The sequence below is a fragment of the Vicia villosa genome, unplaced genomic scaffold, assembly GCF_029867415.1.
Source record: "Vicia villosa cultivar HV-30 ecotype Madison, WI unplaced genomic scaffold, Vvil1.0 ctg.002752F_1_1, whole genome shotgun sequence".
NCBI lineage: Eukaryota > Viridiplantae > Streptophyta > Magnoliopsida > Fabales > Fabaceae > Vicia > Vicia villosa.
Window position 1 is genome coordinate 91,323 of NW_026706021.1, and position 24,199 is coordinate 115,521.

Sequence of the window (24,199 nt, forward strand, 5' to 3'; positions counted from 1 at the left end):
ATGATGGTAGAAAGATTGTCTAATTGAAACTTCTTGTTTAAAGCCCAAGATTAAGGCTGACTCTTGCTGAGGATAAGGAAATATGGATCCTAGACTCTACTAAGGAAGATTGATGAAGATAAGGGTGACAGAGACTGTCCATGTCTCTCATTCCAAAAGGTGTACTCAATATGAGATTGAGATATTCTTAGCTAATTTAAAGTCTGGTTTGAAGAATGGAAGAAACTCACCAAGGTGGGTTGAAAGGTGACTAAAGACCTGTTCCTATGTTTATAAGAAACCTAATGGGTCCTTGTATACAAGCTCAAGAAGAAGCTGGAAATGCTTTTAAGAAGCCTGTGGGTCCTTATACAAAGCCCAAGAGGAGGCTAATCGAGGGTCATCGAGGGTCCTTGTTATAGCACAAGAGAAAGCTATGTGGTTTTGAACTTATTTTGGCTTTAAGCAAATGGGTAAGAGGTTTCACCGAGAATAATTCCTCTTGGGTGGATGTGTCTTATTTTTTTGGATTCTAAGGTTTTTGCCAACATGTTTCACCGGGAATAATTCATCTTGGGGGTTTGAACTACAGATCTCTAATTAGGAAAGAGCCTTCACCGGGAAGACATTCTCAATCCTAGGCCATATTCCTATAATATATATATATATATATATATAGTTTAACTGTCCTAAGGTTTCACTCAGACGTAGTTCTAAACAATATATATATAAACAGTTCTATATTTGACAGTAATTTAAATGAAGACTGTAAATGGAAAGCTATAAAGCCTAACCTGGATGGAGTGGAGGCCTTTGAAGATGTATGTACAAAGCCTTACCAATAGTTGATTGATAACAGTTTGAATATTTATGATAAACAGTTAAAGTTTTGAAAATAGAAGAAGTGAAGATGGACATAGGTCACATAGGTATCTGAAGAGTTTCACCGGGAATAATGCCCTTCAAATACCAGAAGAATGTTTTGAAAACAGAAAGAAGATTTTGTAAATACAGTTTTGAAAACAAACTATGAAAAGAAAAAGGTGTTGGGACTTACACTCTATTAGAGGCCCACTTGAAAATGATTTGCTGTTTATGAAAAACAATTAAAAAGAAATGCCATGAGGCAAGGTTTCGTTGTCTAGGAACTTTGATCGTCTGTTTAATTCAAGGTTTGAAAACAGTTTTGAAAATTTGACAAAAGTCAACTTAATTAGGGTTTAGACAAAGTCCACACCTAATTAAGACCTCTGAAAATGGAGGTTGTGAGGATGATAGAGAACACCTGGGCTTGTATGAATGATCCTAAAAGCTTCCTTGGGACTCAGTGATGCTATCTGAATACTTATTGTGACTTGAATACCTCAAAATTGTTCTACCCGACCCCTTCGATTTGAGCTTCAAGTGAACATGGAGGTTGATGAATCTGCAGTTACAGATGAGCTGCGACCATCTGAATAGCTTCACCACACCCTAAGGAACGTGTTTGGATGCTTGGCTTTGCTTGACACCTTATGAATTGCTCTATGGACCTCCAACTGCATGAGCTCCAAAGTGAAAGTAACAATGGTGTTCCTCCACTTACAGAAGTGATCCAGGTGCTTGGATCACCTCAAATAAACCCCCTTGAGATGTTAGAATATACTTACTTTCCAAAGAAGAGCTCTGGTTTGAAGAAAACAATTCTTCTTGCCAAAGAACTTTGAAAAACCATAAGCATGAGAGAGAGAAGGAGAAAGCAAGGAATTGAGTTGCTTTGGTGTGTTTGATACTGAGGTATTCACTTGTATTTATAGGCAAAATGTTCTGAGCCACTGGAGATAGTAAGCTTGCTTAATGAGGGAGTTTTGGTTTCTTGGCCATGAAGAAATTCAAAGAATCTCCAAGATGCAATGATGGTGTTTTCGAGATAGATCCACATCCATTGATCTCTTCTGATCATAGGGGACAAATCTGATGCAGAATGGCTTCCAATTGGCTTAGGGAAAGATTCCTTGATGATTCACCAATTGGCCATAAATTCTCAAAATGCAATCATTACATAATCACATGTTTTGGTTTTGGAATATTCTCTTCAAATATTTGTGTAATGATGCAAACGATCCTCTCTTATCTTTGCAATGTTTATGAGGTTTAGAGGTACCAATTAGTGTAAGCACTTGCACAAAATTGCCAATTTCAAACTTATGCATGACCTATAATTTCACTTAGCTCAAGATGAATTTGGAGAAGGTTGAGCATAATTTGGAAATCCCTTAACATGTACTTCAATTCATTAGTTTGGTGTTTGCCCAAAATGCTTAGGGAGATTAGTGAAAAAGTCCCATAAAGTTTGAAGAAAACTAGGGTTTTCTTGCTAGTTTTGTGAAGGCAGCCACTTTGAAGCTCCATATCTCTTCAATGGTTGATTTCTAGCCAAAAAATCATATGTGACAAAGTTGTTCATTGGATCAAAATCTACAACTTTCATGTTGGAAGTTTTTTTCAGTTTTGTAGGTGAAATTTTGAGATATTTCCTTCCAAAGTTTGGTAAAAACCACTTGAAAACACTTAGAAAATTTTCTAAGTAGGAAAAGTCAAACTTTGACTTTTTGATTATTGATTTATTTTCTTGATTTTATTTGATCAAATGACTTCAAATATCATATATTGATGATTTAAAACTTCAAAAGTCATGGTTGACCAAAATTTCCAAAAAGTCAATGGTGATCTTGTACAGTTGACTTTTTCAAGTGAATCGCGTTACGGGAGATTTCAAGTGAATTAAGCTATCCTCACCAAATGAATGATATGAATGGATCATATTGAGTTATTGGAGGATATTGAGCCATGCTTTGAGTTTTAGATCCATGTCCTGATTACAAGTCAATTATCTTGGTGAATTAGGTCAAAAACCCTAATTGTCGACCAGATGAAATTGATGACTGTAGACCTTGAATTGAAGTGTAACGCCTTAGGGATATTTTCATATGAGCTAATTGAAGATGATTGAAACCTTTGAGTGATGCTTTGGGGCTTTATAAGGTTTCCCAAATGTGATCCCTGATTATAGTCCCTGATGGGCTCAAAACCCTAGACTGGTGAACTAAGCACACCTGAGTCAGGTGATGGGTGTCTAATCAATCATAGCTGAATGGAATGAAGCTTTTGAGCCCTATGATGGGATTAGAGACTAAGCCTTCTATTGATTGGTCCTTTGCCTGAGTTCTTTTGTTTCTAAACATCCTCGATTAAGCACCAGATGAACAAGTGGCTGTTCTGAGTATCTGTTTTGATTTGGTGAAAAGCCTGAAGATATGACATCTCAGGGGGGTTAAAATTAAGGTATGACACCTATGGACATAGTAATTAGGATATGATGTCAAAGATCTTTTCACTAAGGCCTTAGGATTGGATATTCGTGAGAACCGATAATTAACGAATAAAAATTATGTTGTTGCATTGAGGTAAATTTATGCATGAAGAATCATTCACCGACCCCTAGCAATCTACTTATCTCTGTTCATCGTTCAATATTTTATTTGCGTACTTTTATTACAAATTCTATCAAACCAAACAAATCGTATAACTTTTTGTCTAATTGAAATTGTTGCAAAACTCTGTATCGTCAAGCAGTCCTTGAGATTCGATACTTGGGATTTTCCCATTACTACTACATAGGCAAAATAGTACAATTGCTATTTCCCTATCAAGTTTTTGGCGCCGTTGCCGGGGACTGCCGAAGATAATTGAGTTTTGATTTATTTCAATTAGAATTGTGTTGCTCTGCAACTAAAATTTTAATTTCCGCATATTTTTGTTTTTAATTCTTATTCCTCGATCTAATAATTGTCTAATCTTTTATGTGAGGCAAGACCTCAGCAGAATTTCCCTTTGACGTAGAAAATGAAAGAACGTTGCACGAAAGGCGTAGAAAAGCTCGATTGGCTAAACTAGAATCAGAAGAGGATAGTAACTCATCTCATTCAAGTTTGGAATCTGAAAGTGAACAAGAAATTATGGGTGAAAATCCTCCTCCTGAGAGGCTCCTTGGTGACTACGGTGCTGCAAACACACCGGGGGGAAGACAAACAATTGTCAACCAACTGGTAAATGCTGCCAACTTTCAACTGCACCCAAGCACCATTAATCAGCTTGAAAAGAAATCTTTCACCAGAAAGGTTAACGAAGACGCAAACAAGCATCTGCAGAGATTTTTGACCATGAGCACCACTCTAAAAATTGACGGTCACACTGAAGAAGCAAAGAGGCTTAGGATGTTCCCTTTCACTCTAGCGGAAGAGGCAGAAGAGTGGTTCTATTCTCTACCAGCGGGCTGTATCACATCGTGAGAAGAGATGGAAAAGGCTTTCCTAAATGAATATTTTCCAGCGTCAATCTTTCTACGAAAAAGGTTTGAAATTCTGAACTTTAAGAAAAAGGAGGTTGAGTCTTTAGGGGATGCCTATAAAAGGTTCAAAAGGACTCTTGTGGCATGTCCAACACACAATATGGACAAAACTGAACAAATGCAGATGTTTGTCAACAGGCTCAGAATCAAGACAAAGCAGTTGATCGACACAGCAGCTGGAGGCTCAACTAATTTCACAACAGCCTCTGGTATCATCAAGATCATTGAAGCGATAGCTGCAAATGAGCATTTGCTGTTGTATGACAGGTGTACGAGCAAACCTGAAGGAGTCATTGATCTGAAGCTAGAAACCAACAAAATTCGGGTTGAAGATGCATTAGCTGTTGAAGTTGAAAAGAAATTAAAGACTATGAATATAGGTACACAACAGGTGGCTCAAGTCCAACAAGCTCAACCTGTCTGCTGTGAAATTTGTAATAGCCCTCATCAAATTGTGTATTGTGTTGAAACTCCCAAACAGATTGAAGAAATCAAATTCTTGAGGCAAAAAAATCCGTATTCTAACACCCATAATCCAGGGTGGAAGAATCATCCCAATTTCGCTTGGAAAGATCAACAACAACAAGGCCCTCAGAAGGCAGAGTGGGAAGTAGCTATTGGGATACTAGCCGGAAAATGTTCTCAGTTTCAAGAAGAGACAAGAAACAACCATAGGAACACCACAACTTCAATAAAAAAAATTTGGAAGTTCAAGTGCGGAAAATAGCACAACATCTCACTCTACAGGCACAAGGTACTCTTACGAGCTCAACTGTGAAAAATCCGAAAGACCAAGAGAAGATTAATGCTGTCACAACAAGAAGTCAGAAATTGTCAGAATCGGAAAAAGAAAAGGAGGAAATAGATGACAACTTGGTCTTAGAGGTAGATTTGGAAATAAGAGAGAATCCGAAAGAGCCCGAAGTTGTGGTACCACCGGTTAAGCCACTTGAAGAAAAAAATAAGAAAGATGCTAAACTGGTGATCAAGTTACCTTTTCCTTCCAGAGTGACAAAGAAGGATTCAAAAGAGAGGGATTTTGAGAAGTTTGCTGCTATGTTCAAAAATTTGGAGATCAACTTACAGTTCTTTGAAGCACTTGAGCACATGCCTTTGTACAAGAAATTTATGAAGGAGGTGATTGCAAAAAAGAGACCAGTGGGAGGTGAGCCCGGAATTGAAACTGAAAAATGTGGTAAAGTCTCGCCTGACAGGAAGATACCAATCAAGAAGAAAGATACTGGAGTGGTAGCAATACCTTGCACTATCAAGGACAGAATGTTTAAAAAGGTACTAATTGATTCTGGTTCTAGTGTGAGTCTAATGCCATTGTCTATTTTCAAAAAGCTTGATTTGGGAAAGATAAGTGAAAGTGATACATAATTGAAGTTTGTTGATCACACCATCAAAAAATCGTACGGGGTAGCTGAAGATGTATTGGTGGAAGTGGATAAATTTGTCTTCCCAGTCGATTTCCACATCATGGATATTCCTGAAGATGTAGAATCCTTCTTGGAAGACCTTTCTTGTTGGCTAGTCGCTGCAATTTTGATATTGAAAGAGGGACACTAACGGTGAAATCATTTGATGAAGAGGTAACATTGAAGATGTTGGAAGTCAAGAAGCAGGTTGCAGGTGAACATGTTCAAGTTTCTGTTGGTATGATCGAAAGTGAGGGAGAAAATAAAAGTGAAAAACCCTTTCCAGAAAAAGTTTCAAGCATAGTCTCTCAGGTGCCCGCATCTCATGCGTCTACCAAAGTTCCTAAGTTCGTTGAAAACGTCAAGAAGAAAAAGAAAGTGGAAAATCAAGATGAGGAGATGAAAGTAGGAAGTGAGTTAAAGAGAAAAGTGGTCCATGTTTTTCATCTTCATGAGTTCTTCGTTGCGGAGGTGACAAGCAACACGGTTTGGAAGAGGAAGTATCCCCCATAATAAAGGGTAATGGACCGTCGAGTCATGCGACGTTATAATATGTGTAAGACCTACAGATTTAGATTCATATTTTCCCAAATTTTGACCAAAATTTTCATTTTGTGAGTATCAACGCTGAAGACACTACCATTAGTGATTCGCGTAAAACCTTAAACTTAGACAAACTTCCAACTTAGAAGAACTTTATCTTCTACTTCCAAACATTATATTTCATCTACGACACTATATTTCTCCATTAAACCAAGCTCAAAAACGTCATTTCTTCCATAAACAAAACTCGAAAATATCATTTCTTTTATTAACAAGTTTCAGAACTGCATCATCTCTTCTCTAACTTGAATGAGACAAGGGAAGTATGGATTCAAGTTAGCAATGTTAGTTGATGTTGTTGTTATTATTTTTTTTGTTATTGTTCTTGTTATTGTTGTTCTTTTTTTTCATTTTGTTATTATTGTTGTTCTTGTTGTTATTTTGTTGTTGTTTTGTTGTTGTTCTTGTTGTTGTTTGTTGTTGTTGTTGTTCTTCTTCTTCTTCTTCTTCTTCTTCTTCTTCTTCTTCTTCTTCTTCTGGTTCTTCTTCTTGTTTTTGTTGTTGTTCTTATTGTTCTTGTTATATATTGTTCTTGTTGTTCTTGCAGTTGTTGTTGTTCTACTGGTGCATTTTTTGTTTTATTATAAGACATACAACAATGGTTGTTAAATATAACTGTGGTTGAACGTAGTGTGCTATCGAGTTTACTACCACGTGCAATAGACCGTGATTGTAAATAACCCACTAACAACCACACCTCACCTAACAATAGCTGTTCAACTGTTATTATAGGTTTTTCACAATCATTGTTATATGTCTTTTTCATAGTATTAGAATCTTCTAATTTGGATTGACTTACACCTCCAATAATTGTACTAAGAATGAAAGGGCCATTTTTTTACAACTTTCCAAACTTCTACTCCTTGTAATTCTAGAAACATTTGCATTCTAATCTTTCAAAAATCATAACACTCTATGTAGGGATGTCAATGGGGCGGGGCGGGGATGGGGGATACATTCCCATCACAATCCCCGCCATTGAATCTATTCCCCATCCCCACTTTGGATCCCCGCTTCGGGGGGATTTTGTCCCCCATCCCCATCCCCGCGGATCCCCGCGGGTCCCCACGGTTCATGCGGAGATCTATAAACATGATTTTTTATATATAATTTTAAACCAAATTAATAGTAAAAGCTTCAAAAACTAACCAATAAATATATTGTTTTTATAATATTAATCTATAATATCGAACAAAATTTTCAAACTAAAAAAAATGAAAAAAAATCATTTATATCACTCTTTTACTAACAATACATATATATTTTAAATTTGTGTATAAGATTAATTATATAAAATGTCAAATAAACTTACATAAAATTTAAAATTATATATAAATTAAGGACATTATGCTATTTTATTCGGGGCGGGGACTCCACGGGGCGGGGGATATTTACGCCACTCCCATCCCCGAAGTGCCTTCGGGGAGACTTTGATCCACATCCCCATCCCCGTGGGGGGAAAATTCCCCATCTTTGGGGCCCCAAACGGAGAATCCCCACGGAGATCCCCGCTAACGGAGGCAAGTTGACATCCCTAACTCTATGATGAAACTTGGTAGTCTATTGACGATATTGCCTTCTATTAAGAAAGGTTTTATGGAAGCTATTATATCCCGAATCTAGGAGCAAGTTACCAAACTCTTGATCTGATGCCAAATGTAACTACGAGATGCAATCTAAGATGGGGTGAATTAGGATTATTGAGTTTTTCTCGTTTATGTGCAATTTTTCTTAACTTGAAATATTTTAGGAAGCGATGGTATTAATGTTACTTTAAGATTAATGTAAATTGAAAAATTTTAAAGGCATGAAGTAAAGAACACAAGAGAATTATACTATTTCCCCTTTGAATTGTGTAAATGAGAATGTGAAACTTGTTATCTTATTTTCTGTTGTATAGAGTCTTATATACACTCTTAAAAACCTCTATGAATGAACGCATAAGTTCAAAAAGGTTCCATGCAGCCTTCCAATGATACACACACATATTTTGTTTTGAGAAAAGTTGCAATTTTTCAACTCGTAATAAGGGATAAAATTAGGTCAAACCGACCTACAAGGTCCTATATCCTAGCCTATTTAAGGTCTGACCTGACTTATTTTATGAAAAGGCTAGGCTTAGGCTTTTTAAAAGCTTATTTAATTAATTAGGTCAGACTTAGGTTATTAAAAAACCTATGAAGCCTTATAGGTTGACCTATATGTGCATATATATTAGAAAATAGGCTAAATAGTATTTAAAAATCCTTGTTGTCCATGTAATAAAATATGTAAAATAAAATATTTAAAATCCTTAATGTGAAATGGGCTTTTGAATAGGTTTTGAAGCCATTTCATGCTTTTAAAAATTTCAGGCCACACAAAAAAGACCTAAATAGGCCATAGGCCACGCCCAGGTCTTAAAAAAATTATTGTAGGCTAGGTTAAGGTTCTAAGTCATGCCTGACCACTCCTATTTCCAACCCTACTCGTAATTAATTACGAGTAATGCTATAATAGACTAAGGCTTTGACAATGTTCAAATATTTCAAAATTCAACAACTCGTGGTCGATTATGATATATCTCATAATCAATTACCACTGATCCAAAAGTGAAAAATATAGCTTTTTAAGACACAACTCCAATGGATTTTATGTGTTAACTTTGAAAACATTTTAGCCTAAGTTTGAGTGATATTTTATGAAATTTTAAGTGATATATAAGATAAATGATGATATATAAAATATAAATACAATCTTAACTTTTTTCAATGTTGATCATTGCCACTTTTCACGATCGATTGATGTCTTCGTCTTTATCGTTCATTGTCTTCATTTTCCTCTTCTTTGTTGATCATTGTTAACATTGTCTTTTTCTTCTTTTGTTGATGTATTTGTCTTTATAAAAACCCTAGTCAAGATCTAGATGAGGCTCTTCTTCACATAGATACCACTCTTTCACTTTTCCGTTCATTGAATATGAAAACAATCTCACAAATTCCCTCTTTTCCCTCGTTTCTGGAGCTCTGAGTGTACCAGACAGCTCATGGAACTTTGTGAGATGTACATAAGGGTCTTCAAGATCCAATCCTACAAAAGGATTAGCATAAATAATTTGTAATAATCCTATTTTCATCTCTGCTTGGCGGATATTTTTGTACGGTCTAAAGATGTGTGCCATATACCTCAGATTTTTCTGGTGTGGCATGCCACTACCGTTATTGTTTCCAATGTTTGTCTTGTTTCCATTATTCATGTTTCTATTGAAATTCTCTTCATTGTTGTTGTTGTTTTTACCAAGGTCTATCATGATTTCTAGTTTCGGTGTTGAAACAAAAGATTTGACGTGTTTTTTTTTCTTTTGGCTAGTTGTTTCTTCTTTCTTGTTTTACTATTGTTCTTGCATTCGGTTTGTTCAATTTCAAGGTCAAACAAGAGTTTTTCTTCGGGAACATTACCTCGCATAAACAAATATCAACAAATCTAGCCAACATTATGAGTATGTTAGTGACTTAAAATAAAAATATGCACAAATATTAACAGAATAATTAAAATGATAAAAACTATTGTAATGCTCTTTAAAAAATAAACGTCTATCCCGGGCTATGACACCATTTTCATGGTAAGACAAAAGTAAGTATATTTTATCATCTCCGTAGGGACTGGTGTGTTTTAAAAAGTTGTTCAATAGTTTCTATGATTTTAAAATTGGTTTGTAAAAATTGTTTATTGTGAATCTTTCAATGATAAATGAATGTAAATGAATTTCGGTATTTAACAATTGAGAAAACTTGTAGGGTTTAGATTTCATCAACCTATCCTCATGTGTTATCATGATTAGTGATATGAAATTATAATCAGCCATTTATATTACCACCAATCGCTTTACGTCGCACTTTGTGTCTAAATTAATAATGTGAAATCAATTGTATTGCCTAATGCACGATCTCTCAGCCTATTAACTGTTAGACGCTGGCCTAAAGATCTAGAGGGGGGGGTGAATAGATCTCACTAAGTTTTTAAGGATTTTTCTACTGACTCGAGCGAAAGCGGTTCTGAATCGACTTGCGTCTATTCTGGACCGCTATTGCAAAGGTCGTATGTGTTTCAAAACCAAAGAGTAAGTGGAATTGATGGTGAAGTAATATGATAGCTAACCAATACGTTTAACAACTGAAATCCAATTAACTTCTAGATTGACCACTTTGATTTGCAATGCAGTAAGATTGGATTAAGCAAAAACACAAACACTTGGTGCTTATAACCAATTATGAACAGAAAGTAAAAGAGAAAGTAAAAGCGACAAGAACACGATATTTGTTTAGGCAGTTCGTCGATCGTCCTCGCTACGACTACGTCTGCCCCCAATTCCAAATTGAAATTGGGTAATCTTTCATTAATGTTGAAAGTAGTATATACAAAGAAGATGACAAAGCGATAAACGATAAACCAATTTATGTCGATCCTTTGAATCTTCTTCCCCCTTAATCTTGAGCCAGATCAAGGTTATCCAAGAGCTTCACTTTGATTCCCTTCTGCAGTGTCTTGATTCCTTGAACTCCCCGTTCCTCAATCGTTACACTCAGCCGAATCCTCAATGAACGCCTCTTGATAAAAACCCCCAAGAACCACCCGTCGTGGAGGACAAAACCCGCAGATTTTATTCACCAACAAACCCCACAAACCTTCACCCACTAGGAATCTTCAATTCCGTTCCATGGACGTTATCGAACTCATCACTAACCCGCAACGCAAGAATGATTATGTGTAATTGTGTTGGAGATGATGAAGAACGAAGATGAGAAGCGTTTGTGTATCTTTCAGTCGTTGGCGTTTTTTGAATAATTACCCTTGCACAATATATATGATTGCATAACAGTTAGAACCAAGAAAAACTGATTTTTGAACTTTCTTGATCAGTTAGGTCGACCACTTGTAGTGCTTAGGTCGACCTAACAGAGCTTGCAGAATTTTTCTCCCAGTTAGGTCGACCTGTTTAAGGAGTAGGTCGACCAGAATCCTCTTCTGATGCATTCTGGGGACATTTTCACAGATTAGGTCGACCTAGTTGCCATGTAGGTCGACCTAGCAGACTGATGTGAAGATTTCTTCATTTTGAGTCGACCTAGCAGAGGTATATGGATTTTCCTTCATTTTAGGTCGACCTAGGTTGACAGTAGGTCGACCTAACTGCTGATTTTCTGCATTTTTCATGTCCAGCTTGTGTTGAGTCGACTTATATGCATAGTGGATCATCTTGTGCTTTCATGAGTGATCAAATTCCTCTTTGTTGTTTGAATGCTTTGTTTGAATGCTCATTTGAGTTTGCCATAAATCAAAAACATCTTTGAGTGTAATCTTGTATTCACAAACTCCCCCTTTTTGATGATGGCAAACCAATACTCAAAAGCTTTGGTAGTAAGTGACAATGACTCAAAAGGCTCCCCCGTACACCCGGCATCTATATCTCACCAAGGCTCCCCCGTACACTCAGCATCTATTGTATCTATCTCCCCCTTTGACAACATCAAAAAGAGAAACAAAGAGAGCAGAGTAGAAGAGAAACAAGAAAAATAAAGAATACCGGTAGTCATAGAGATAGATAACATGTAAATGGTGAAATCATAAGAGCTAATCAAGTTTTAAAGCAAGCTAACAACACACATAGTAGTTCAAGAGAATTATAAAAGAGAACATAGAGTGCTACAACATATAATGTTTTAACAACAAAACAAAACAAAAGAAACTTAATGGCATGAAATGCAATGAAATGATGATATGATAAACGATATGTCCTAACGCCTGCCCCTTCTTCCTCTTCCTCTTTGAAATGTGTGGGGTCGATCTTCTTCAACCTGTTCCAACAAATCCAGCACCGACATGTTAAGAGTGTTGAAGCTTTGGCTGATGTTAGCATGACGATGCAATGCCGTTTCCTCAAACTGATTCTGCCTCAATATGGAGTTGGATGCAAACGTCTCAAAATCGTTCCTTTGTTCCTGAACCAAGCCGTACAGAGATTGGTATTGCCGTTGTTGTTCCTCATATCTATCTTGTTGAAGCTGCTGCATTGTTTGAAATTGAAGCTGTTGAGTTTCAAAGTTCTGCTGTTGTTGAAGTTGCATAGCTTCAAGCATAGATATTATGTTAGATTGATCAGGAGGAGGTGGAGCAGTGTATCCCCAAGGAACTTCTTCCTGTTGAGACGGAACATATTGCCAATTTGGATCTGTGTCATGAGCTATGTCTTCCATGGTTTGATCCTCCTCATTTGCTATTTCTTGATCGTTTCCCTCTTCCTCATTTCCTACATTGTTTCCAAACTCCGTAGGATCATCATAGTTGTAGATAACCTTCCCTGTTCCTTTTTGAATGAGATAATATGTTTTCCTCACAGGATTCCAATGATATCCCATAAGAGTCAAGGTGGTTTGTGAGAATTCCTGGGATTGATGTACGCGAGTGTAGTGTAAGTGATCAAGTCGCATACCAAAGTGGTTGACAATTGTTTGAATGATTGAACCATAACATAGGGCCGTAGTTTTCTGTTTGACCTCATGAAACTTAGCAGCAAGGAAGTGAGGCCAGTGTAAACGCGTTCTGTTTTGCAGCAGATACATGAGCACCACTTCATTTCTTTCAATTCTCGAATATCCTCCAGCCCTTGGTCGAATGATTCTTGAGATTACCCAGTTCAAGAGCCTAGGATCTCGCTTCAAATGACCAGCTGTTATTGTTTCATTTGATCTGTCAAATACGGAAGGATCTTTGAGGATTGACTTCATGTAGGCCTCATGATCATAGTTTCCCGGTACATCCCCGTCTACCATACGGAGTTCATCACCAACGATTGTCAGACCAAAGATACTAATCCAGACCCGTTTGTCAACAACATGCGATCTAGATCCCATTTTGAAACGGAAGTTACAACCGTCTCCTTTTGTAAATCCTGCATAGAAGGCCATAACGGTATTTTCACAGTACGGGGTATCACATTGCAATAAGGGATGAATATTTTGATGTTCAATTAACGCAGCGACATCAGGGATATGCATGTTTTCGACAAGATTTGGATCATAAGTATATTGCTTAACAATTTTCCTTTTCATCTGCCACTTCTCAAAGTTTTCTCTACAATCAGGATGAACAAGAGCACTTACCGGTTGAGATGATGAACTGGAAGCAATTTCCTTTCCTTTTCTTGATTTTGGAGGCATGGTTGGAGATGCTTTGAGAGAGAGAGGAATGATTTTTGCCAATATTGAGTTTGAGGAATTAGGGTTAGCCGTACCAAAAGAGATGAGAATGAGAGGGAATGCAAGAATGGAATGTTTTGAATGCATGATATTGGGTCGGGTCGACCTAACAGGCCCAAATATGGAAAAATTTACGCAGTAGGTCGACCTAAAGTGAAGCTGGGTCGACCTAACAGAAGTAACAAAACAAATGACCAAATTAGGTCGACCTAAATTGTGAGTAGGTCGACGTAACTGGACCCTTTTTGGTTTTTCTAAAGAAGCTTCTTATGTAGGTCGACTCAAATACAGGGTAGGTCGACCTAAGTTTCTTTCAATGATGAAAATGCCTTAGAAATGCTTCTATATGATGTATTTTTGTTTTGTCATTTGCTTGAATGCACAACCATTGTATGTTATGAATGAAATGATGAACATACATACATAAGTATTTGAGAAGAGTAGATAAGAGCACATGAAGTCACTATAAGCATGTTAATTGATAGCATATTATAGCATCAGTAAAATTTTTGGAAGTGAACAATATGCATGTTACCGCTTTCTCAATATGTAGGTGTTCTGTCTTCATTGTGTGACACCTTCTTGTTATGTAGATCTTTTGGTTTTCAGTCTTCATAGATGACATATCAAGAGAGATATGCCTTCTTTTATGTGTCTTGAACATCCTTTATCAATGGGATCATCACCTATCAATGATGTCAAGACACTTTTCCTGCAAGATTAATTTAGAGTGGAAGGTCCCCAATCTTCATTGGGTCCTAATTGGTAGTGAGTACACAATTTGTTGCACTTAGGCAACCATTGAAATACTCCTTTAGGAACTAAAATTCTCCTAAATTTGCATTTTTCAATGGTATGTCCCTTTTTGCAACAATAATGACAGGTAATATGATGAGAATATGGAGTTTTGCTAGTTGATACTTTTGGTACAAAAGTGTATTTACTATATAAAGGAGTATACGATCTTTTGAACTTGTTTGGATCAACCGCAAAAGTCACTTTTGGTTGTAGAGCCTTGTCTAACTTGGCTTTTAGATCTCTCACTTCTTTTTGCCAAATGTGACATGTCTCACAACCAAACCATGATGTAGGATCTAATTCAACTTTGTCCTTTTGAATGTCTAGCATAGATTGTTTTAAAGCTTCCATATCCCTTTCGGTTTTCTCAACTTTTGATTCAAGGTATGAAAAAATTTTCTTATTTGAGGCCAAAAGTTTGAAAGCTTTAATTGCATCTCTATGTAATTCTTCAAAAGCAAGTTTTAGTTGAGAATGAGATACCTTATCTACAAGTTCAGGTTTAAGATGACTTACAGCTTTCTTTTTCTTGTTTTGATGAGCCATGAGGCATAGGTTTGCTGATTCTTCTTCATCGCTTGACGAGCTTTCACTAGATGAATCACTTTCCCATGCTATGTAAGCTCTTTTAGATTTGTTATGACCTTTGCTTTGGTTCTTCTCCTTTTCTTTCTTAAGGTATGGACAATCCGGTTTGTAGTGACCGGCTTTCCCACAATTGAAGCAAAGACCTTTGATCTTTCCTTTGTTGTCGTCATCTTGTTTGAACATGTTTGATTGCTTTCTATAGTTGATCAATCCTTTGTCGGAATGTTTTGCTCCATTTTTCTTTAGATATTTGTTGTATCTTCGCACAAACAGTCCCATTTCCTCATCATCGGAGTCTTCGTCATCACTTGTGTCACTATCCTTTGGCTCTCGTTTTGAGGTCTTGGAGCTCGAAGCTTTTAGAGCTATTGACTTCTTCTCTACCTCTTTCTCCATGTTCTTTTCTTTCTTTGTCCTCTTCTCATGCATGTCAAGGCATTTAAGATGCTGTTCATGTTCCTCTAGTTTACCAAAGAGAGTGGTAGTGTCTAAAGTGTTGAGATCATTTGCTTCCTTAATTGCTGTAACTTTGGGCTGCCATTCCCTGTTCAAACACCTTAAGATTTTGTTAGTAGCAACTGCATTGGAAACAGGTCTATCAAGAGAATTTAATCGATTTTTCAGGTGAACGAATCTTTTCTGCATGCTTTCGATGGTTTCACCATCTTCCATGTGGAAAAGTTCGAACTCTTGAGTTAACGTATTGATCCTAGCTAGTTTGACATCATCCGTTCCCTCGTGGGCAACTTGCAATGTGTCCCACATAGCTTTAGCTGATCTACAATGGGAAACGCGATAGTATTCATCAACTCCTAGAGCTGAGATTAGAATGTTTCTCGCTTTCCAATCGTATGCATATTTCTTTTCATCTTCAGCATTCCAAGTATCTTCTGGTTTTGGAACAACTGCACCAGCTGCATTTGTCATAGTGATCTGAAATGGACCATTGACAATAGCTGTCCAGATGTTCCTATCAATTTCATTGATATGGACGCACATACAATCCTTCCAATAGCCGTAGTTTTCTCCGTTGAAAACTGGAGCTCTATTATGAGCCCCTTTAGGTCCAGAAGCCATCTTTCCAATAAGTGTTTCACTAAGCACGGAATAAACCAGAGCTCTTGATGCCACTTGTTAGACGCTGGCCTAAAGATCTAGAGGGGGGGGGGGTGAATAGATCTCACTAAGTTTTTAAGGATTTTTCTACTGACTCGAGCGAAAGCGGTTCTGAATCGACTTGCGTCTATTCTGGACCGCTATTGCAAAGGTCGTATGTGTTTCAAAACCAAAGAGTAAGTGGAATTGATGGTGAAGTAATATGATAGCTAACCAATACGTTTAACAACTGAAATCCAATTAACTTCTAGATTGACCACTTTGATTTGCAATGCAGTAAGATTGGATTAAGCAAAAACACAAACACTTGGTGCTTATAACCAATTATGAACAGAAAGTAAAAGAGAAAGTAAAAGCGACAAGAACACGATATTTGTTTAGGCAGTTCGTCGATCGTCCTCGCTACGACTACGTCTGCCCCCAATTCCAAATTGAAATTGGGTAATCTTTCATTAATGTTGAAAGTAGTATATACAAAGAAGATGACAAAGCGATAAACGATAAACCAATTTATGTCGATCCTTTGAATCTTCTTCCCCCTTAATCTTGAGCCAGATCAAGGTTATCCAAGAGCTTCACTTTGATTCCCTTCTGCAGTGTCTTGATTCCTTGAACTCCCCGTTCCTCAATCGTTACACTCAGCCGAATCCTCAATGAACGCCTCTTGATAAAAACCCCCAAGAACCACCCGTCGTGGAGGACAAAACCCGCAGATTTTATTCACCAACAAACCCCACAAACCTTCACCCACTAGGAATCTTCAATTCCGTTCCATGGACGTTATCGAACTCATCACTAACCCGCAACGCAAGAATGATTATGTGTAATTGTGTTGGAGATGATGAAGAACGAAGATGAGAAGCGTTTGTGTATCTTTCAGTCGTTGGCGTTTTTTGAATAATTACCCTTGCACAATATATATGATTGCATAACAGTTAGAACCAAGAAAAACTGATTTTTGAACTTTCTTGATCAGTTAGGTCGACCACTTGTAGTGCTTAGGTCGACCTAACAGAGCTTGCAGAATTTTTCTCCCAGTTAGGTCGACCTGTTTAAGGAGTAGGTCGACCAGAATCCTCTTCTGATGCATTCTGGGGACATTTTCACAGATTAGGTCGACCTAGTTGCCATGTAGGTCGACCTAGCAGACTGATGTGAAGATTTCTTCATTTTGAGTCGACCTAAATGGTCTGTGAGTCGACCTAGCAGAGGTATATGGATTTTCCTTCATTTTAGGTCGACCTAGGTTGACAGTAGGTCGACCTAACTGCTGATTTTCTGCATTTTTCATGTCCAGCTTGTGTTGAGTCGACTTATATGCATAGTGGATCATCTTGTGCTTTCATGAGTGATCAAATTCCTCTTTGTTGTTTGAATGCTTTGTTTGAATGCTCATTTGAGTTTGCCATAAATCAAAAACATCTTTGAGTGTAATCTTGTATTCACATTAACCAATATGATAACATTAAATTTCGATAGTTTCTGTGGATGATTAACCTAAATCTACCTATAGAGTTTATTTGAAAATATTGGATCTAGTATTGAAAAATATATCTCGATATCGATTCAAAAGCTTGAAACATGTTTGAGGTAGTTGATAAAAAACATATTAAGAGTTAAGTTATTCATCAGTATTAAAGCATAATAAGAATTACATAAAGCTCCATGATCATAATTGATACATGAGTATTGATATAAATACATCTAACCCTAACAAACGAGAAATTAACTAAGCTTACTCATCGTAGCTTTACAATTATGATCTAAAATAAAGAAGTTAAGTAGCAATTGTGTTGATTTCTCGGAAAACTCTTCCTCTCTCAATTTTCCCTTTCCTTTCCTCTCATGTTGCAGTTATGATAAAATTGTTGAAAAATGTGATAAACCTAGAATCTCCTTAGAATTTTCACCCAAAAGTCCCTTGACTAAATGACTTGATATGATATTTATAGAGTTCCACTGAAGCATCATCGCTCATCGAGGCTTTTAGCTTCCTTTCTTCCCCTTTAAGTCATGTCCAGCTCATCCCTAATTAGGCTTTTTGGTCAGTCCTTGCTTAGTGAGCCATCCTATCTCCCTTAGAAATCAAACTCTTCCTTCACTATGAAGTCACTTAGCCAAGAAGCATTGAATCGTTATACCTTATTTAGAAAGGTAGCCACTTCGCCAAGTGAGTGGATTTCTTATCTTTGAAGTGACTTATTTTTAAAGAAATCTTGTGGAACTCAATTAGAGATATCATGTCTTCGCTTGGGGAGAATATCTTTGGAAGTTTTTTTTTTTGTGTTTCGTTGGGCGGGATCTTTGATTGTTGTTTTGTTATTTCTTTGTTTATTTTACCTATACTTTGTGAATACACAATTAAAATGTTGATACAAGTATTTTGTCTTGTTTTAATAATAAATTGAAATATTTTTTATTGATTGCTTGTGATTTAAGTTAATAATTTCTAATTTATTTTAAGTAATTTTAACACTTATCAACAACAGACACTATACATGACTCCTATTTGCTGATAAATCTTGGCATCCTAGAGGAAAATAACCATGATTCAACTTCTTCTCTCACTAATAGGTTGTGAGGAAAATAAAATAGAGATATGTGTTTCAGAGAAAAAGTAAATGGGGAATTTCGTTTGTAAAATGGAGATCCCTGTGAGAAAAAGAAAAGTGATTTGTGATTAGAGATATGAGTTTATGTTTTGAGAAAATGAAATGGAAATATGTTTTTGAGTTTTGAAATTTTTGAGGTTTATGGGTTTGATGAAGGAGATGAAAATATATTAAAAACTCAAAAAACATATTTTATTGGCCTTTTTTTTTACTACGTCGGTTAAAAAAAGTTTAATGTTACACGTCAAACAAAAATTGATGTCATCATTGGCTTTTGGAAAAGTACATACGTTTTGAAACGTTGAGGTTCCAATTGATAATTTTTTAATGGAATTAACTAAGGGTAGCAATTTGACCCATATTCTATGGGTATCCGCAAAAAATGTTCATAACGGGTAGAGTAAAAACCAATGTTTTAAAAATCGAACCGGAGATCGAACCGGTGCAGCTTCGATTTAAGGTTTAATTGGTTCAATCGATTAAACCTATGGTCGAACCGTTTATTAGATAAACTAATAATATAAAACTAATTTTTGATAGATATGTCACACATAATCATATATTCACAGTTTAATAAAATAAATATTTCAAAAATCAATTACAAACTTAATACAACAATATCGATAGTACATATAATATAATAACACATCATAGGTGTACACTTCATTTCAACCTTCATTTAAGAATAATTTGAACAAATTAAAAAATTATAATAAAATAAGTTAAATTAATTCAAACCAAAAGTAAAATAATAAAACATAATAATTAAAACATAATTCAAATAATTAAGAATACCTAAATTAAAAGATCGAATACAAAAAATAAAATACAATACACTTAATTAAACAATAAAAAGAAAATTCGAGTTGAACTACGACAAAAATATGATGGAGTGTGGTTGAAAGAAAAAATATTTCAGAGTAACCAAACTTAAAAATGTGTATCTTTGTAATAAAAACACAACATTTTTTTGTGGTTGGAGAATGTATGTTAAGTTTTGATATATACATATTAAACTTTAAAAAAAAAAATTAAAAATTAGCCAATTTGATGCATTTTTTTAACCGGACAGTTTTACAAAACCAACTTTGGCTCTATGGTTCAAATGATTTTGGACGGTTCAATTCGGTTTTTCCGATTCTTGTCCGATTTTGACCCCCTAGCTGTTTTGAAAGGTTTACCCAACCGGATTCATCTCCGGTTCATACTCCAGCCAGTTGAACCGGATGGTTCGGTCCAGTTTTTAAAACATTGGTAAAAACCTGCAAAATGGGTACGAGTAAGAACATGGGTAATTACCTATTAAATTAAACGGGCATGAGTGCAAGCACGTGTATTTTACTACTCACCCCGCCCCATACCCGCAGTACATTACATATTTATATAATGTTATTTATATTATTATATAAAAATGCGTGTTTATCAATTTTTAAAAAATATATCGCTATTAAACTATTACACATTTTAATGAAAGTGTTTATTTATTTCGTAACTCAACAATAACATCTATAATTTTTTAATATTGTTAAAAAATACTTAAAATTATATGATGTTTTATAATTAATCGGTTTAATTTTACTACAAGCGCGGATAAACGGGTACAGGTATGAATATTTAGGTACCCATAGAGTACGGATACGTGTATGAACATTGGTGTCCACGCAGGTATGAGTTCGGGTACGAGAATTTTTTCAAACCGAAGGTATGGGGACGAGTACTATAGTATCATGTCCAAATCCTGCCCATTTCCATCCCTAGAATCAACATGATTCCTTAAATACAAGATACAAGACAAAAAGGATATTAAATATATATTTCTAATATATTTTCAAAATATGATTTTATTTCATATTGTTTGTCCAAAAATATTATATAGATGGCAAAATATATTTATTTTTTACCTCCGGGACCATTATGATCTCTTACCTGTTAAAAAGACAAATGTAGTCCTTTATGTCTTCAAATTTATGGAGAATGCAAAATTTTAGAATTTTTCTTGAAATTTTGATGACCTTAGTCATGAGCATATGCCGCATCATTGCCGAGTGTATGTCAAGTGTCACTTTATTTTGACTTTGACTAACAGATGTAAAAGAAATAACTAATAAAAATAACTACATTGATTTTTTTAAAGTTAAGGAGGCATAATAAACTTCGAGTGAAGAATAAGAGATCAAAACAAATATTCTACCTATATAAATTAAAACAAATATTCTACCTATATAAATTACAGTGTTTATATTTAAAATATAGCTTTTATTTATTTGTTTCTCAATTTTGTTTTGCACTTTATTTTTTCTGTTAATAAAAATTAAGATGTCAGAATTCACAATTCTATGTAATGTCGGAAAGAATTTATGTTGATATAATTTTTTTTTAATTGATAACAAGAATTTATGGAATCATGTGTATAATTTTAAAGGTTGTAAAAAATTTTGATGATCCAAGGTAGGGGTGGTAAAACGGGCGGCCTGACACGCCCCACTTCATTAGCGGGAGGGCAAGCTCGCCAACTGAAAATGAGCATAAAAGTCAGGTCTGTTAGACGCTAGGCTTAAGGATCTAGAGGGGGGGTGAATAGATCTCACAGAGTTTTTCGGAATTATTTCAAACTTAAGCGAAAGCGGTTCTGAATCGACTTGCGTCTATTCCGGACCACTATTGCAAGGGTTGTATATGTGCTAGAACCACAAGATAATTGGGATTACCAATGGAAGGAAATGTCTAGAGATCAAGTCTTCAATCCACTTCTTGATTGCCTTGACATTGGGCTGAGCAAACACATTATTTCATATCAACAATTTAGGAATAGAGCAAAAACTGACTAACAAAACAAATAGGTCATGAATGGGTTAAAATATGAACCTTAAACACGTGGCCTAACTGCTCGACGCACTCCATAACTAACTGTTGGTAACTTAAAACTTTTCGACTCTACATAACACGCACAATTGAAGCATCAATTGCATATCTTCTGTCCTTGTCAACAATTTCAATAACTTTTTTCTTCTCATCCACAGGAGGAAGAGGAATGTGCATAACAAATTGTGTCAGTCTAACTCAACAATCTATAAAACAGAAATACAAAATAAATTATAACAATTATTTTTTTACTAATGTAACTTGATCCTCCTCCTTTTGTCTGTAAATTTGGAATTAAATTCAAAATGATCAGTAGGTGATTTGGAGTGAAGCAGTCTAATAACATCATCGTTGGTCAAGTTCAACTGAGTCATTATCTCAAAATAGCTCAATCTATCTGAGGAATTGAAAAGAAGCAGTGCTGAAGCCTATTGAAAAGCAAAAGATAACATCAGGAAGTAAGAGAAAAATCCATACAAGAATTTAGAAATCACGCAAATTATAATCTGGAAGATGCATTTTATAACAAAAGATACATTTTTACAAAAGAAAGATGCATAAGAAATATAATCTGGTATGCAGTCTCGGCTTGCTTTAGACGGCTAATGAACAATCCATCCGGTGACGGTATGTGTCATAAGAAAATTTATTAAATAGAACGCAAACAGTGAGTAGAGCGATAGCATAGGAAATATTTACCAACCTTTTGTTCAAATTGTTTATTATCTGAATGCCATGCTTGAGCAGTGAGATGTTCTATTTGATCTCTGGCAGAAATCCCCGTAAGCATACGAAATACCTGTACCAAAAACAAAATTAAAAAAAAGAGGGCTGAAAAAATGAGCAGAAGTAGCTTGCAATGGCGGTTGCGGTTTCGGTTGTCGTTGCGGAATTGAAAATCAACTAAATTAACCATACAGTCTTCATCCAATTTAAGCCCCTATTTTATATAGAGATCATGGTTAACATTTGGATTTAAAAAGGTAGAAGCAATAATGTTGTAAAAAAATGTTTGTGTACATTTAGACCTGTGTACATAACAGATTGCATACAAAACAACATGTGATGAGATTTGAAAAACTAAGCAAAAAGAATGAAGCAGTAGACAATTACCATAAAAAACCTTGTGATACCCATTGATATTGATGAAAATAGATTGTGGACAAATTTGAAAAACTTAATCACAAAGCATGAATGGGGTTAAAAAACACAGTGCTAAAGCGAGACGTAATACACACATTCATTCTGTGATTGTGAACAATTAGGAGAAGGGTTTCCTGCTGCAACACTGAATAGTCGGCAGAAAAGCAAATATCATTGATCGTTGCTGCTAATGATAAAAACAATCTGTGAAAGATAAAAGGGTAGGATCAATTTTACATACTTGTTTTTGAACTAAGCAACTCGATCATGCTCAAAGTTGATCAGTAACTTGGAACTGTTCCACGCATTTGAAACATCGAGTTTTCCTGTGGCTACAAAAAACCGTATAAACATGAGATATGAAACAGTTAACAGCCGAAATAGAGTTAGTACACTATATACTTTATTTCCCTAAACATCAATGTATAATTTAGAAAAGTTATTGGAAGTATCAGCATAATAGGCAATAAATGAGAAAAAGGAAAATGTACACATGTATGTCTTGCATAATAGCTTCAAAATGCTCCTGCCCAATTCGTTCTTTCACGGTCCATAGGCCAACAATACAAACAACAATCTTCTGGACATTGTTACTCTTCTAGAAATCAAATATCAAAATGGGGCATCTCGATATAATGCTTTAAACTAACTTCACAACACAGAAAAACACAACAAATCAGAATGTAGAAACAAACTCAAAAATTCATTTATCGAAACAACTCACACTTCAGAAAGTTAGATAACAAAACTATGAAAACTTAAAGAAATGTTAACCTGATTAGTTATATAACAAAATACACAACATTTCTGATTCTTAGTTAACATAAAAATGAAATACCAAACTTTTGGAGAAACTGAGAACAAACCTGGTGGAAAGAGAGCGATTCCAACAAATTTCCTTATTTGGGTCAGCGAAACTCACCCGATTCAAACGCAGTGTATCATCAAAAAGCATTCTGCAAAAACCAAAATCAAAAACTGTTTCAAAACCTAAAATAAATTAGTAAAAATAAAATAGAGATGAAGTACAAAATCAATCGTTTATATTTTAAGTCACTACAGAAAAATGGAAAACTGAAGCAGATCCAGACTCGGTGGAGAAAGAGGCGGCGACGGCGGAGCTAGGGTTTGAGAGGGGGGTAAAGAGGGAACAGAGAAAACAGAGAGAAACAGACAGAGAGGAGTTCTGACGGAATTTGGGTGTGCGACGACGGGTATGAGAGTTTTTAGGGTTTAAGGAGAGAGAAGAGGGAAGGAGAGAAAGAGAGAGACGAGAGAGGGAAAAGCATTTCAAAATGAGAGAGAAGTTTGTAAAGATGTGTGCAAAGGTTAGTACATAACTTTTTAGAATAAACCAATGAGAAGCATACAATTGGCACATAGCAATTTTTATTTTGTTAATTACTTAGATAGCCTTTTGTTAGTGTAAGAAAAATTTAATGCAAGGGTAAT

General features: G+C 35.7%; 1 long non-coding RNA gene across 1 annotated transcript; it reads right to left on the reverse strand.

The window, feature by feature from the left end:
* Positions 1-22,993: 22,993 nt before the first annotated feature.
* Positions 22,994-23,930, reverse strand: LOC131639747 (uncharacterized). Its single transcript, XR_009295033.1, has 3 exons — positions 23,808-23,930; positions 23,614-23,703; positions 22,994-23,392 (listed from the first exon to the last, which is right to left on the reverse strand). It is a non-coding gene; the product is annotated as an uncharacterized LOC131639747 (long non-coding RNA).
* Between the last annotated feature and the right edge of the window lie 269 nt (positions 23,931-24,199).